The sequence below is a fragment of the Pteropus vampyrus genome, unplaced genomic scaffold (genome assembly GCF_000151845.1).
Source record: "Pteropus vampyrus isolate Shadow unplaced genomic scaffold, Pvam_2.0 Scaffold73, whole genome shotgun sequence".
Lineage (NCBI taxonomy): Eukaryota > Metazoa > Chordata > Mammalia > Chiroptera > Pteropodidae > Pteropus > Pteropus vampyrus.
The window spans coordinates 403,815-419,631 of NW_011888854.1; the positions used below are offsets into that span (position 1 = coordinate 403,815).

Genomic DNA, 15,817 nt, shown 5'->3' on the forward strand with positions numbered 1-15,817 from the left:
GAATGTAATGGTGCTCACTCGTTAATGCTTTTTTTTTTTTTTTTTTTTTGGCATAGATGACTTTGAGATCCAGAAATTGCTAGTGCTGTAACACCAGAGCAGTGTAAGTAAGTACTTTCCAGTCCTTTTCTATTTCTTTTCTCTTATACATGTCAATTTTGGAAAGGTCAAACTCTGAATTTACAGATTAGAAGAGGGAGCAGTAGCTAACAGATGAGGTAACAGAAATCAACTACATCTCTCCCTACAAGCTACTCTATTGGTTGATATTTCATTCTTCTGTTTATATACTGGTTGTAGCACAACCTTTGAGTAAAGAAAAATGTATCTCTTCAGTAAGTTATTATGATCTGTTTTCTTTCTCCACTTGAATTTTAGAAAGATCTATACACAAGTGGGCTGTAACGAGAATGTTTCTGATGATGATTTGCCTTTTACTTTTCTGATAGCCCCAGATATAAATAACAAATAGTGTCTTTAAAAGTATTTTTATAAAGATTGGTTTGAAATCTGTGTTTTCTGATTTACTATTTCCTACTAGACATAGTTCAAAGCAAAGAGAATTGGACCATATCCTGCAATTTGTTAAAGCATTGAAACATAAGAGTAGAATAAAGATTACTAGGTACAAAAGCTATATACCATCTTGTCATTTTTTTCAGTAAATGATAACATGCTTATATTCATTCAGACATAAGCCATGTAAACAGATGTTTTTACACGGAATAAGAAACCCTGAATTGTTGAATTGTTCTGGTATGACTGGGCTCAAACAGACACTTGAGGGTTTAAGAGAGAATGCCATGACCAACAAATCCAGACGCTCTTTGAGCTCAACTAAATCCAACAGAAACATTCAGCTTTATGCTTTTACCCTTGAGACGGCTTGAATTCAATAGCTATTTGCAGAGTTATGTGAGGGTGAGGCAAAAATGAATGTACCATGTAAAACATGTAAAAAAAAAACATTGGTTTGAAGACATTTATACCAATTTTTATAGGGCCTTATTTCTTTCCTGCAAGTTGCTTTAGCCTGTTAAAAGAATATTGCCCTCTAAAAATATATATAAACTTTCTTCTCCTTAAGGACGATATAAACATAGTTAACCTATATCGTCACATTCTTCTGAGGCTAGTACTGAATGAAAGAGGGCATTGTGTGATCAGTCTGCAATTCTTTCTCTGCTCCATACCCCTAAAACTGTGTAATTATCTGAGGTGTTGCTATAAATCCAGTATTTACAACACACATTCCTTAGAGGGTGAGGTAATCACATGTGTCATAAAAGAAGAAATAACGTTTCAGTTTTTTCTGAGAATCTTTTTTTTCCATCATTGAATTTATAATTTGAAAGAAACATGAGTGTAACTATTACTCAGTCCAACACATGAAATCATAGTAAAACTAAACAATACATTGAACGATCATAGTATCCATGGGTCTTATTTCTAATAAATGTAAAATGACTAATTACATTACTGCCATTTTTTCTTTAATTTAATGCTTTCTGCGTACATTATTTTAGAGGTTTGCACATTGAGATTGTTTTTCATAGTCTCTTTTGTGAAATTCAAACATTGTTAATGCCATACCACCTAAATTTAAAACATTCTTAGCTCTTCCAATTTGCTCTACTGTACAAGTTCAGGGTTACTTAAAAATTGCTTTCATCAGGAAGTTGTAGATCAGGCTGAGTTTCCAATAAAATGTCCTTGGAAAGTTATTGCCAAGGAGCTATGTTAATTTTTCAGTCGTTTTCAGAGTCTTTGTTTACACACACACACGTGTGCGCGCGCACACACACACACACACACACACTGCAATTCCTGATCATTTTAAGGATCAGGCCTACTTTCAAGGCTCAAGTGCAGGTGAGGTCCACGAGGCCCTGCGTGGATGCTGCTGTGAGTCAGAGAATGCAGCATGACACGGAATTTCATACTAGACCTCAGTGAAAGGCGTTTCACTCCCAAAGTCTTTTTACTATCTCAGGGTCCATCCGTTTATTCATTTCCGCAATTCTTATTAAAATTAACAGCCAGTGTGGGTTAACAGGATGGGCAGCATAATAGAAATAATCCATCTAACTGGAGTATACTATCTAGTAGGGGAGACATATTACACATGGAAACAAAAACATGTACAATATGTCTCCATAATAGAATATATACATGTTACAGGAATTTGGCTAGAATGGCTTAATTAGAGATTTATTTTCTCCCATTTATCTTCTTATTTCCTGCCTATGATGTTGTGACATTATAATTCCAAACACGATCACACCAATATATTCTATTTTAAATGCTCTTTCTATGATTGAGAGGTGGATCTTATGTTTTCTCCCCTTGAATATGGTGGGATTCAACTATGGCAAATAGGACACTATGTGACTTCCATGACTAAATTATAAAAGGACATGAAGCTGTCCCATCCTCTGGGATTGTTTTATCTTGGAAGTGCTACCAAGCTGTGTACAAACCAAGCAGCTGGATAGATTGGCTATGTGTGGTGTTTCAGCCCCAGCCCCAGGTCCAGATGGAGGCTCAGCCAACAGTTGACATCAACATCTACTGTTTGAGTGAGCGAGTCTTTAGATGATTTCAACAGTCTTCAGATGTCCCCAGCTAACACTGACTGGAGCAAGGACGCACGGTCCCAGATAAAGTCTGAAAAAACTGCAGATTTGTGATCGAAATTAGAATTAATGTTGTTTAAGCCACTACGTTTTGGGATTTTTAGAGCAGACTTTGGTACCTGTTAAGTGGTGTGCTAGTAATGTAGGTATCTTTGGCAGTGGGTGGTGAGTGGGCAAAAGGAATATTGAAAAATCTTGATGTGACAGTTAATAAAAACCAAAAAGGGAGAGGCTATTAATTAAAGCCTTCATAGCCCTTAAAAAGTCTGTTAGTGGGAGCTTTAAGGGAAGTAAGAACGATATTGATGTAAAATGGAAGAAAGAGGGCACTTGTTATGTGGTCGTAGAGTGTTTAGAAACTCTGTCACCTGCAGTGATGTGAAAAATAGCATATTTGTCTAATGAACTCAGCCAGGCAAAGTGTCGAAGATGCTGCCTACCTCTTCTAACTGCCCATAGTAAAATGAGAAAGGAAAGCATTAGGGTAAAGAAAGACCCTGTTAGATAAAACTGATCTAGAACTTGCTGAGTTCAAAAAAATGTAATTATTTATCATTTCCTGCCTGTTTAGATAGAAAAAAAAAAAGATACTAACATTAAGAAACTATCTGAGCAAATATCGAACCAGAGTGCTGTACGTGACATATATAACCACAACACTAACAGTCCAGAGCTGCATCTTTCCGCTTTGTAATCTTAAGCATGTAAATTGTATGCTTTTATTCATAACATAGCTGTTGCATTTCTAGAGACGCATCTCATTTCACACAGGAGAGAGATAAGAGCAAAAGGCTCTCTTTGCTTCAGTCTTAAAATTAGTAAAATGAGGTTAGTGATAGTGACTACCTCATAGGTTTCTTGCAGGGATGAAATATGTTAATAATTGTAAAGCATTTTGAATCATGACAGGAACATAATAAGTGCTATTAAAGTGTTTGCTTAAAAGAGGAAAAAAAAACATAAGCCTGCTGAATCTGTTTTTCTGGTCAGAAAATGATAGCTGATATTAAAGCCCTGATTTGTAGAATTCCTCTCACTTCCTTGCCAAAACCCAGCTACACATTTTTAAATGGGTAAAATTCCATATGAAAGAGTATCAAAAACCTAGTAGAAAAAAATGGGTGAGCAACCATGGTCAGCGCCTTGATAAAACTGTGAACTCCCATGTGAGCGTGTACTGAGATTTTATAGCTAGTCTGAGAACCTACGGCATTTCAAGCAGGGTGGAAATACTTAGCAAGAATACACCATATATACGTTTTGGAACAATTTGTTCATATAGATAAAATATTTTGAGATAATATTGGGGAAAATACATTGAGGAGAATCATAATGAGCTTCGATAAAACCAAAACAACCAAAATGAACTTTATCTTTTAAGCAATTACGTATGTGTGTATTTTTTTCTTATACATATTGCCACATATTTACAATTTTTTTCTTTATATCTGAGTTATACTCTGGTGTCAAATTGTTCTTTTGCCTTAAAGACTTTCTTTAATATTTTCTGTCGTATGATGTTGACACATCCGCTCAGATTCTGACTAGCTGAAAATATATATTATTTTTATTTTAGAATGATAAATTCGATAGTATGAAGTTCTTTTCAGGCTTTTTTTTAGTATTAGAATATATTTTTTGAATGTCTTTTGGCATTATTGTTTCTGCTGAGAAATCAGGTATTAATTGTGTTAATGCAATACAATTGTATATAATGTGTTATTTTTCTCTTACTGTTTCCAAGATTTTCTCTTCTCATTTGGCTTAAGCTCTGCCTTCGTGTCCTTATGTTTATTACTTTGGTCTTATTGAACTTCTCAAAATTAGAAGTTTATATTTTTCACTAAGTTTTTAAATTTTTCAGCAATTATTTCTTTGATTTTTTTCCCCATTTTTCTTCTAGTACAAAAAATTTAGATGGTTAGATAATGTTTTACAAGTTTCTGAGGCACAGTTGATTTTTATTCATTTTTTCCTCTTTAAAGTTATAAGTATTTTTATTTACCTTTCTTCAAGGCATTCTTCTGTCCTATTAAATCTTCTGTTGAATCCTCTAGTAAATTTTTTAGTTATTCAATTTTAAACTCTAGGTTTTTTTTTTGTTCTTTAATAGTTGTTTGTTGAGTTTCTGTTTGCTTATTGATCTCATACTGTCCTTTGGTTTTTTAAATGGCAGTTTCTTATAATATTTTAAGCATATTTGTAATAGTTACATTGAAGTATTTATTGGCTGTATGTAATATCCTACCCAATTGGAGTCAGTTTTTATTAACTGCTTATTTTTTCTCCCTGAAATAAGAATCATATTTTTCTGTTTCTTTATATGTCTGTTAGTTTTTGGTTGAAAATCAAACATTTTATATCACACATTTTTTGACTATAGATTCTCTCTCTTTTTTTTTCCTTTTGAGAACTGTTGGATTTTGATTGTAGTAGGCAGAATCAAAATCCAATTTGATTGAATGTAAAATATAAAAGTTTTCTACTCACAGTGGTCAGTAAAGATGGTGCTGCTCACAGTTTTCAGCTTCCGGTAGCTCATGCTTTAGCCTGGCTGCCAGGTAGCTTCCCTATGTTTGCATAGCTTAGAGATCAGCCATGCATTTAGGTAGAATTTATACTAAGATTTTGGCGGTTACTCCTCCCATAGACATTTAAATTTCCAGTTAAATTCCCAGAGTTCAGCGTCCTAACCTCAAGCCAGTAAGCTATAGCTTTCTGATGCCTACACTGTGTTCAAGTGGGGGCTCATACTCAAAGCTGCAGCAAACTCTCAAATCTCAACCCTGTCTTTCGGGCGTAGAATTCTCCCTTAGTGTCTATGGGCTTGTCCTCAAGGCCATCAGGGCCTACCTCATGCCTGTGTAGTCATTACTCACCCAGAGATTTAGAGAGTATGTTCAGTTTTGGATTTTGGCCATTCTATGGCTTTCTTTTTCCTTCCCTGAATTCATTTATTTGCCACTTTAAGCTGTTAAGGCAGTGGCTTTCCTTCACTGGAATTGGAGAATGAACCCAGGATAAAAAGAAAGTCACATTTTTTACTCAGTAGGGTAGCATTTTTTAAATAAACTTTTCCCAGTTTCTTGTCTAACTTTTATGGTTTCCAGTGATTGATTGGTAAAGGTTTTATAATTGTTATCTATGGGAGGAATTGCCTGCCTTCCTCACACTGCCATTATCAGAAGTTTCAAAAACTTTTTTATCACTCTTATTTTCATTTATTTTCAAGCCATACTAGCATTGTTACCTATGTTTATAAATCTTTCTGTTAGAATAATTGCATAATCTCGCTGGTGTATTTGATGTAACGCAGCATAATTAACCACCTGCCCAAGACTATCTAAGGTCGAGTATCACTGTGAATCACTTATCATGAGCCCTTGTGTTTAGATCATCATTATCAACACTCAGATCCCAAGACTCCTAGTTTTCCCTGTCCTCAACTGTCACATTTTTTTCTAATGGTAGATAATTCATGATCCATTAACCTTTTCCTCAATACCTCTAATCTTATGACCTAAATATCTAAATGCATACAGCTTCTTTAAATAATAATTATAATGTCCAATTACTTGGGTAAAGGATTTAGAGAGGCTGAATTAGAAGCAGTTGAGTTACACATTTCGAACTGTCTGGCAATGGTTGTAAAGTGACGGAAATTAAAGACGTCCTCACGTGTGGGTGGGAGCTATCCCCCTGTCTTCCTTTCCTCTTTTTCCATGCTCTCCCTTCAGAAAGTACAAGCGTTACGCAAACCTAACTTTCCCAGCTCATTAACCACCTTCCAGTGTGAATACACAGTTCTTTGTAAAGCACTGGTGTGAGAGGAAACTATATATATACTTACTCCTTTTGAAAAATGTTTGTTGTCTACGGCCATGCCACACTGAACAAACCCGATCCCATCTGATCTTGGAAGCTAAGCAGGGTCGGGCCTGGTTAGTCCTTGGATGGAAGACCACCTAGGAAGACCAGGTGCTATAGGCTAAACAGTAAAAAATAAGGGATTGTAAGCTGACAAGTTCCTTGCAACCTGTGAGGTCAACCAAGAGTTGCCTTGCCTAAAAAAAAAAAAAAAAAAAAAAAAAAACACGAAAAATGTTTGTCATAGTTTCCGTGTACATCATGACTTGTTATTCTAAAAATTGACCAACAAATTTTTATACTATGCTATGCAATTGTTTTACATGTCTAAAAAAGGTTAGAAGCTTAACTGTTTCAAATGTTTGCAGCTTTATTATTTAAATATTTATATATTTAGTCTGAAACCACAAAAGGATAGATGAGTGGGTAAGTATGTGTGTGTGTGTGCGTGTGTGTGCTCTCACACACACACACTTATGTATGTGTGGGTCAGTGAGGTCGGGAATTTCTGAAACCCCCATGTCAAAACTTATGATTTAAAAACTTAAAGCCTAAAAACATGTTATATTCTTTAAAGGTTTAGGGGTCTGCCTAATATTTCCTAATACTTCAGAACAGAAGAGTTCAGCTGGAGTAAGTGAGACAAGTCACTGTGTTTTATGGGCTGTTGTGGTGCATTCTGAGCTCTTTAAAAGCAAGATGAACATAGTCTCTGTTGAGATTCTTGCTTCTTGTGATACAAATATCAGAAATTAATAGAAAGAATGCTCACTTTGTGCCTTTCTTGTCCTGCCACACACTTCTTCCTCCAGCCATATGTCATTAATATAGCTAATGGAATTTTGGCACCAAGCAGACTGGGAAAGGAAGTGGTAAGTGTGGGGGTAGACGAAGGCGGACGACATGAATAACAAAAACACTCAATATTTCTCTGTTTAAGCAGTGGCAGCTCCATCAGCCTTCCCTTTAGTCCTCAGTGACGGGAGGAGGCCCTTCTATACACGACTGTGTCTCATGCATTCATGGGTCGCTTTGACACCACAGCCCCTTTTGTTAAGATCTGAAAATACAGCTCATTCCTTTCCTTCTCTCAGCTGCCATATGGCTTTGTGGAAACTGGCCTAAAAGGAAGCAGGAGAAAAAAAGCCCTAGAAATAAAACAACCAACCAACAGATGAAATTGATTTATTTTCAGCATTAAGAGACGGGGGTTGAGGTCTTTCAGAAACATAAAACCTTGCACTGAGCAGGCAAACAGGCTGCTCATATGACAGTTCTTGTATATGTTTTTTTAAAAAATAACATGTGGCAGAAAATAGAAGCCCCATTGTTTTACTTAACTACTGTATCCAATTTGAATGAAATGAAAATTTCAAGCTTAAGTAAACTGACTGCTCCATTTGCCAGTGTACTTTAATTTTAGTTGGACAAAATACTTCACAACTGTAAAATATGTAGTGAACATCAGTCTTCTAGAAATGTATTTTACTCTATAGCTTTTGCAAATAATACTAGTCTGTAAATCGCTTTAATTCTTCTACTTTAAGCTTCTCAATTTAGGCAGTTATGGAACTCTTCTAAATTGCTTTAAAAGCTTAACAATATATCTAAAAGAGGGTTTGGAAATGACATTTTGTCATACTGTGAAGATGTGACTACAGTGCTGGAAAAACAAACTAATGAAGGAAATATGTTAGAAAAGACAAGCATATCCCTGGACAAACTTGTTAAATTGAAATATTTAAATTTTAAGAATAAGAATATTAGAGTTTGAAAATGTTGTTTTACATGGCTGCACTTTTTTTCATTTGGACATTTAAAATGGTAAATGAAGGTCCGTGTAATTTACATGAGTATATAGAAGTGAAATTATTTTATTGATATTTATTACCTTATTTTTTTTAGATTCGTGCTCGTGTGTATCTAAAACACATGATATTTTCTAACAATTTCCTATGTTTGTATAAATAACTCTAAGCACTGGGTTATCTGTTCTTGGATTTTGGATTTATATTTTAAACATGAAAATATATCAAGTCCAGCTGAGGGCATAGGACAAAGTAGGCTGTGCATACATACATAGAAGGCTTCTTAATTTATGAAAGAGAAAAACAAAATCAGAAAGATGGCGACACGTGAGCAGTCTGCAGGACAATGAGGAAGAGTTTTAAGTTTAGCTTTATCACTAATACAATGTTTGACTGGCAAGTCGCTTAATGTCCTCTACGTTTTTCTGTGCTTTTTTTTTTTTTTTTAATGTCTCATAATTTTCCAAAATTTCTTGAAGGAACATATCCCTGTATTTAAAAGAAATCTTGCTACAAAGCCTAACATTTAAACAGATAAAATGACTGTGGCTCTGAAAATCTCTAGCTGTCTGGAGGAAGTTACTCCCAGAGATCCTGTTCTGCTCCTTCTGTCTCTCGGGTAATCTGTTGGCAACTTCTTTGGAGAAACCGGTTGTATGATTTGTAAAACCATTCATTACTTTAAAATTGACTTATTTTGTGAGAAAAGAAATTGAGGGTATAAATTCACTGCAGTATCTGAGTGTTGGTAGGCTCGGAAGAGAGGAGCAGGTCTTCACTTTTAACGTGTGTTTATGGGTAAGATATTTTTGTCGATGCCAGCCAGGCAGGTAAATTTTGAATCCTTATGCTTCAGCTAGATTTTAATTTTTCAGAGGAGACTGTATTTAAGCATAAAAATGGCTAGCTAAGAGTTCTCTTTATACACTATTATATGTTATATATGACATAATATAATAATAGGATATATTTTAAGTAACAGATACTTATAACTGTAAATATTAGGAGAGAAATTTATTGAAAAGGAACCTAAGAGCAAAGAAAATAGTCTTCTCTGGTTTTTCTGTTTAAAGTCAAATTAATTTTTATTAAGACCACATGGCATTTGGCACCGTCCTTTAAAATTGTGAAATCCGAGAAAGGATTATACTACCTGAAATAAAAATACAGGGGGGCAGTAAGAGGGATTGGTCTCAAATGACAAAAATATATTGAAAATAATTTTCTGTTTTGAAATTTGCAGTTGCTACTAGGAATTTATTGTGATTTGAGTCTCTGTAGATCCTTCTCTATGGTTGACATTCTGTAGTTGTGCTAAGGAATTGGGCATCTCCCCCCAAATCATAAGGAATTAGTTTCTTCTTTAGCAAAAACCTGGGAGGCATATGGTCTTGCGCAGATGTACGCATGTGTAATGCTTCCTTGTCTCAGAGCTCAGACAACGGCATGTGGCTCATGGCTCACTTCGTGTCTGTCCAGTTTTTACTCCACATGTTTTCCGACTCAGAGGAAGCAGAGATGAAGCTGCTTCTCACCTCATTTCTTGTTCTATGGAGAAGGTACTATAATGACTTGATGGTTTGAATGGTCCCAATAGGAGTCAGAGAAATTTTAACTTGTATAATGTTTTTTAGACTTCAAGTTTTTTCTCTATTTTTTTTTTTTACCTCAGTTTTAATTCTGACAAGAAAACATAAAGAAAGAAACAGGCATCTCAACAGCCAAGCTTTGAACACTTAAAACTAATCAAAATAGCCCCTCATCACTGAGAGTTCTGGAGTTTTGAAAATCTGCTTCAATTTTTTTAGTGATGCAAACTTTCTGGTTTATTTATTTAGCTATGATTTCATCTAAATATTATTAAAAACTTTGTTTTTATTGGACCTATTATGATTGTAATAATTTCCAAATAAAAATCTGTAATTATGTGGAAAAGATAAAAATATTTTACAAAATATCTGATTGTGAATATCTCACTTTTGAATTTATACTTGGATTATCCGGTAACCATTTTGAAATAATTAAATGCTGTTATTGTTATAACATTTTCAGAAAAATCTCTTTATCTAAATTCTTTAAATCTAGATTTTTACCTCCACTACAAAGTTAAATATACATCATATCAGATAAGATGATCCTTTGGGACATGATGACTAGAGATGATAAATCTGGTGTCTTTACTAGAACATTCTTTAAAACTGTCCTTTATATTTCTTCTATAAAAAAGAGCTTTATAGAAAGTTGTTTTGAGGTACATACGATTGATTGACTTCAAGGCTGCTGAGCAGTTTGAGTCTAAGAGTTTTCTGCCTGCTTTCATGATAAAATTTAAAATATTTCACATTCAAGAAGTTGAGCCTCAATTAGAGTAATACAGAATTTCTTTAAAAGACAAGGCAGGCACTGAGTAAAATTTTAAAACCAGAAATTTATCTTTAGTGGTCTAAATTATTTTTGCTCAGTGTGGTTTGTATTGCCATGAATCTTCTCTGGAAACTAGGAAAACAAGAATTCTTAAACAACAAAAATATGTGCAGGAAGAGTCACTCTTTTAATTTCTTATGCTCTTATCACTCTCTGGAAATATTTGTACTCTAAAAGAGAAGCGCATTTGTAGGACAAATGTTTAACTTAGAGCTCTGACTCATATTTTGTCATGCAAAATTTGTTGTGTCATGTAAACAGGAATAATAGTGGAAAGCAGGAGGCACATGCCCTTTTCAGAATCCTTTAGGAGCTATCAGATCTAGGACTAGGTTCCAAGTAGGTCTGAGAAGGTCACATACAACTGAGATGTATTTTACTAGCAGAATTCTTGCTTCCAATTTTACTCGTGGAGCAAAAAATAATTAAACAGGTAAAGGCCCCATTTTAATGAAATTACTTAATTTCCATGTCAATTTGAGCAATAACTATTTTTGAAACTAAAGTCTCACATCTGTATAATGGGGCTAATTATATGAAACTGTAGGGCTATTGTAATAATTTGGGATAATTCAATAAATTACAGAATACTTCAGATTATATTAGGCACTCACTAAATGGCAAAAGATAATAGCTTAAACATACTCGGCTTTTAAAAAAACATTTTCTATTTTTTGTGTGAAACTATAAGAACAGTCATTGTGCTAAATGTTAAACTCACAGTGACTTAGTATTCTCAACAATCCTCTGAGGCAGACTCAGTCATTATCCTAATTTTAAATATGAGGAATTTAAAGCTTAGAGATATTAACTTGTCCATGGTCTCATGGCTGACCCTAACCCTAACCATGGCTGACCCTAACCCTAACTGAGTGTAAAATGAAGATTCTCTGACACAAGAGTTCTTAACCATGAGAATAAATGGCCTCCATTTTGGCATCCATCTCTCACTGCTAACTGTAGAATTCATTTCCATGTCAGCTTCATTCTCTTTTGTAATGATAGTAAGGCTACATCTTATAAATTTATACTTGCTCATTCTAGATCAGATATGTAGTTATAATTGCTCTACTTACCAGATCATAGGTGGCCACTTGCATTTCGGCATCGAAATCTACCTACCTGTTGTGGAATAGGGTTGACTACATGATCTTGCAGTATAGCATTCTAGTCAGCGGAGGACTTAAGTTTCTAATTTGATGACTTCATTTTCTTTAGGAAGACATACATCTCACAGATAAAGAAAATTCTTAATTAACGGAATTGAATGATTGGAGTATTTCACTCTAGGCGAGATGATGGCAGAATGACATATGACAAAATGGCAAAATATTTTAGTACATCTCTTTTTGAAACCCCGTGATTTTGATAGGAATTGTCAGACTACTTCTTTAAATATTTAAGTCGAGACAAGGAGCACTAAGGATAGAGATTCCATCAACCCAGAAGCAGGTGAACCCAACAGTAAAGTGGTAGCGGCCACATAGATTTCCCTGACCATTTGATGACACCAGCTGCTCCGTTGAAAGCCTTTGAAAGCATTCCTCTTTTAACCCCTTGGGATGTTTTCGATTTTGGCTATGGATATATCTTGGCACAGAAATCTTGGGCTACAATTTATCTTTCTACTGGCAGGACAACCCTAACTCATGATTCTCAGCTTGGATAATAGGGGATTATTGGCAGAGAGATGTCTGTGGTTGGCCTTTAAAAGCTTGTTCTTTTCCCATTTCATCAGTTTCTTGATTGTTTGAGGCACAAGCTAATATTTTCTCCATCCCCTTTTCCTTTTGACATAATAAAGCATTAAACTTTATTTGGATAAATTATTTGTATTCATATTTAAAAGAAGCATAGCAATTTTTATCAGTAACACAAATGCATAATGTAGTATGCCAAAAGTAATGGTGTGAAATAACTTCATTTTTCACCACCTAATGTTTTCTTATGACTCAGGAGCACCCGTGGGACTTTATAGTCCGTTCATCTTGTTATAAAGAAAATTCCATGAACAATCTTCTTTTTCAGTTCAGAACAGATTATTTTGAGTGTTAATATTTCCTCAACATGCTAACATTTTTTGCTATTTTTTCAAAATAACCTTAGTTAAGGGAACAAAACATTTAATTTCTATCAAGAGTTAGAATTTTATTTTATAGATTTATCTTGTTGATTTCTGAAATTATAAAGCATGGCGATGAGAGGGCATTTGAGATCAGCTTCCTTGCATATGTTATCATTTTGGCTCAAATAAACTTATTAAAAAAAGAAAAAAACAAAAACACAAAGACACAAGAGGAAGCAATTTCTGTGAAGACAATGCCTGGCATAAAATAGTGAATACATTTTTGTTAATGACATCTTACATGATTATATTGATACTTTCTATATTTAGCTATCTTTTACTTATTTGGGACAAAGATTAACAATGTATTTCAAAATTTATTATTTAGTTTCTATAATTGTACAAAGATTAGAAGAAAAAAGGAATTCTATACAATTTATTTTTTCTTTCATTAGATAGACAATACTTCCCTCAATTGGTTTATATCATCAGCAAATTAAGTAGATATACATAAAAATATAATTTATGCATAAAAATTGATGATTTAAATAACAAACACATACAAGTAAACATACAAGTAAACAAACAAGTAAACATTAATGCTGAGGCTAATTTTTGTGTGTTTAATTTTTTCCATGTGTTTGTTTTTGTTGGATGCTTGGCTTTTGTCCCTAATTTTTCCAGATTGACAGTTTTCTTTGTATTAGAAGGCAGTCGTTGTATAATCTAACTCACTTGTCTGCTATAGCATTTTACAATTTGTAATGAAATAGGTCAGTTTTTGAATAGAGGCAGAGCAATTGATTGGGTGAGAATTGTGTTATTTTTATGCTCTTAGACTATTGATTTGCCTTATGACTTTGTGTAGTTTCTATATATAGGCAAGAAATTTATTGGTTTTCCTCAGCTACTAAAGTAGGCAGAATATTAGAAATCTCTGAACATTGGATGAATACTGCATAACAGAATATTAAATGATAAAGTAATAAAGGATATTAAATTCCTAAAAATAGCATATAAAATATTAATTCTTTTAGAAATTTTCTCAAAATGGAACAATCGAAGTCAGTCATTTTATTGACACAAAACATCATTTCTGAAATACTCAATTTTAGACAATTTTAAGAATATATCTTTTCTCTTAATAAAATGTCTTCATGGTTTGGATTGAAGATGGATTAATTTATAAGTAACCACTTCATAAAATTATAATAGGTAATAAATATTCCATGATCGTTTGGTGTTGTATTTGATAAGTACTGTGTTTATTTTAACATCATCTTGAGATCTTGAGATCTGTATTTTCTTACAAAAAAGACACATAGTCTTTAGTAAATAGTTACCAAATTTAAGGAAAAAAGCAAATCAACCCTCACTTCACATTTTCCCTCTAAAATATTAGCAAGCTTTTTGCAGCACGAGTATCTTAGTTTACAAGGATGTAGAGGAAACAAATGACATAAAAAGTATTTTCATGTTACTTTCCTGAACTGTTGTCACAAGTGTTCTTGAAGATCCAATTAAAAAAAAAAAACACAATTATTTTATATTACAAAAATGGCTACTGAAAATATCGGAAACATAAATGAAACATTTTATAGTTCTAAAATTAAAAACATAAGCTATATTAATAAGCTTTACTTTCATTAGTATAAGGGAGAAAACTATATTCTACTCACTGATTAAAGACACAGTTGCTATAATCTAATTTTGGGAAATTTCGAGAATTTAGCTAGTAGACTCAAGCCAAGCTGAAACTAATAAATACAAACATATATAATGCATATTATAGAATAACCTAATAATATGATAGAGGAAAACATAACCAGTCATTCCTAGGCATTGTGATAGAATTTAACTGGAAAATAGGAGACTCATTTAGTGCAATCTTTTGGTACCTCACTTAGGCAGACTGGATAGCAGGCAATGATGTTTTGGTTTACATCTGTGGAAAAAAGTCACAAGCAGCTGAAGCATCAAGAGTAAGGGACACTTTATTGCATACAAGGAGAATGAGCAGAAAAATATTTAGGAATAAAAAAATTCAGATTTATAATCAGGAAAATTGAGACACCCAGATCTGCCGGGATCACCTTCTCTGGTATAAACCCATTCTACAGCTGCCGTGAGAGCTGACTGATAACTGCCAGCTGCTGTCTACTCCACCTCACCACCCCCATCTCCAGACTGTGGTCAGTGCTTACTGAAATGCTGTGACTAAATTAATACATAATTTTGTCCAAAAGTAATCTGTTTTATCCTTATTACTGTGAATACTTTAGCTATTTGTTGCTTAAGACACAGGTAGAGTCACTAGATTTCTCAAACTTTTATATTTTTATTTGATAAATATGATTCAAACCATTTGAAAGATAAGATAAATTAGCAAAAGTAAAATCTAAAGAATAGATTTCCCAATTAAAAGTTATTAGAACTTAACTAGAAAATGTTTACATAGCAAAACTTCCTTCTATTCTTCCTTTGTAGAAGTATCTACTCACAAAACTGCATTTCCACATTTAACAAATGTCTTTCTATATCTATGACATTTATATATAATTTTCAGCAACTCTTATCTAATAATTAGCTAAACAAACTTATCTGACCTTCTGAACCCCGAGGTAGAAATAGTACAACTAGAAGTGAATAAAAAATTCTTAACCAAGTGCCTACAGAGATTCAGAGACTTTTGAGAGCAGATTTTTAAATTTTTTAGTTCCTTTTTTTTTAATTTCTAGTATTAAAATTAATAACTAATTATTTAAGTATAGAGAACACTTTTTGTTAGTTTTTAAGTTTAAGCACTGTAAAACTTATGCAAGTTGTAAATGGGCCACAACTGGAAATGAGTGTGCTTGAACTCCATGTTATTGTAGCAGTTACCCACTAACGTTGCACATCAAGTGACCCCAGAACACCAGTGACGTGCAACAATATGGTAATGAACACTTTTGCTCATGGTTCTGTGTGTCAGCTGGACAGTTCTGCTGACCTAACCTAGGCTTGGTGGGGCTCAC

The 15,817-nt window shown here is 33.8% G+C and overlaps 1 pseudogene; it reads left to right on the plus strand.

Moving 5' to 3' along the window:
• The first annotated feature begins 6,507 nt into the window (after window positions 1-6,507).
• LOC111741101 lies at window positions 6,508-6,626 on the plus strand (annotated as a pseudogene).
• The last annotated feature ends 9,191 nt before the right edge of the window (window positions 6,627-15,817 follow it).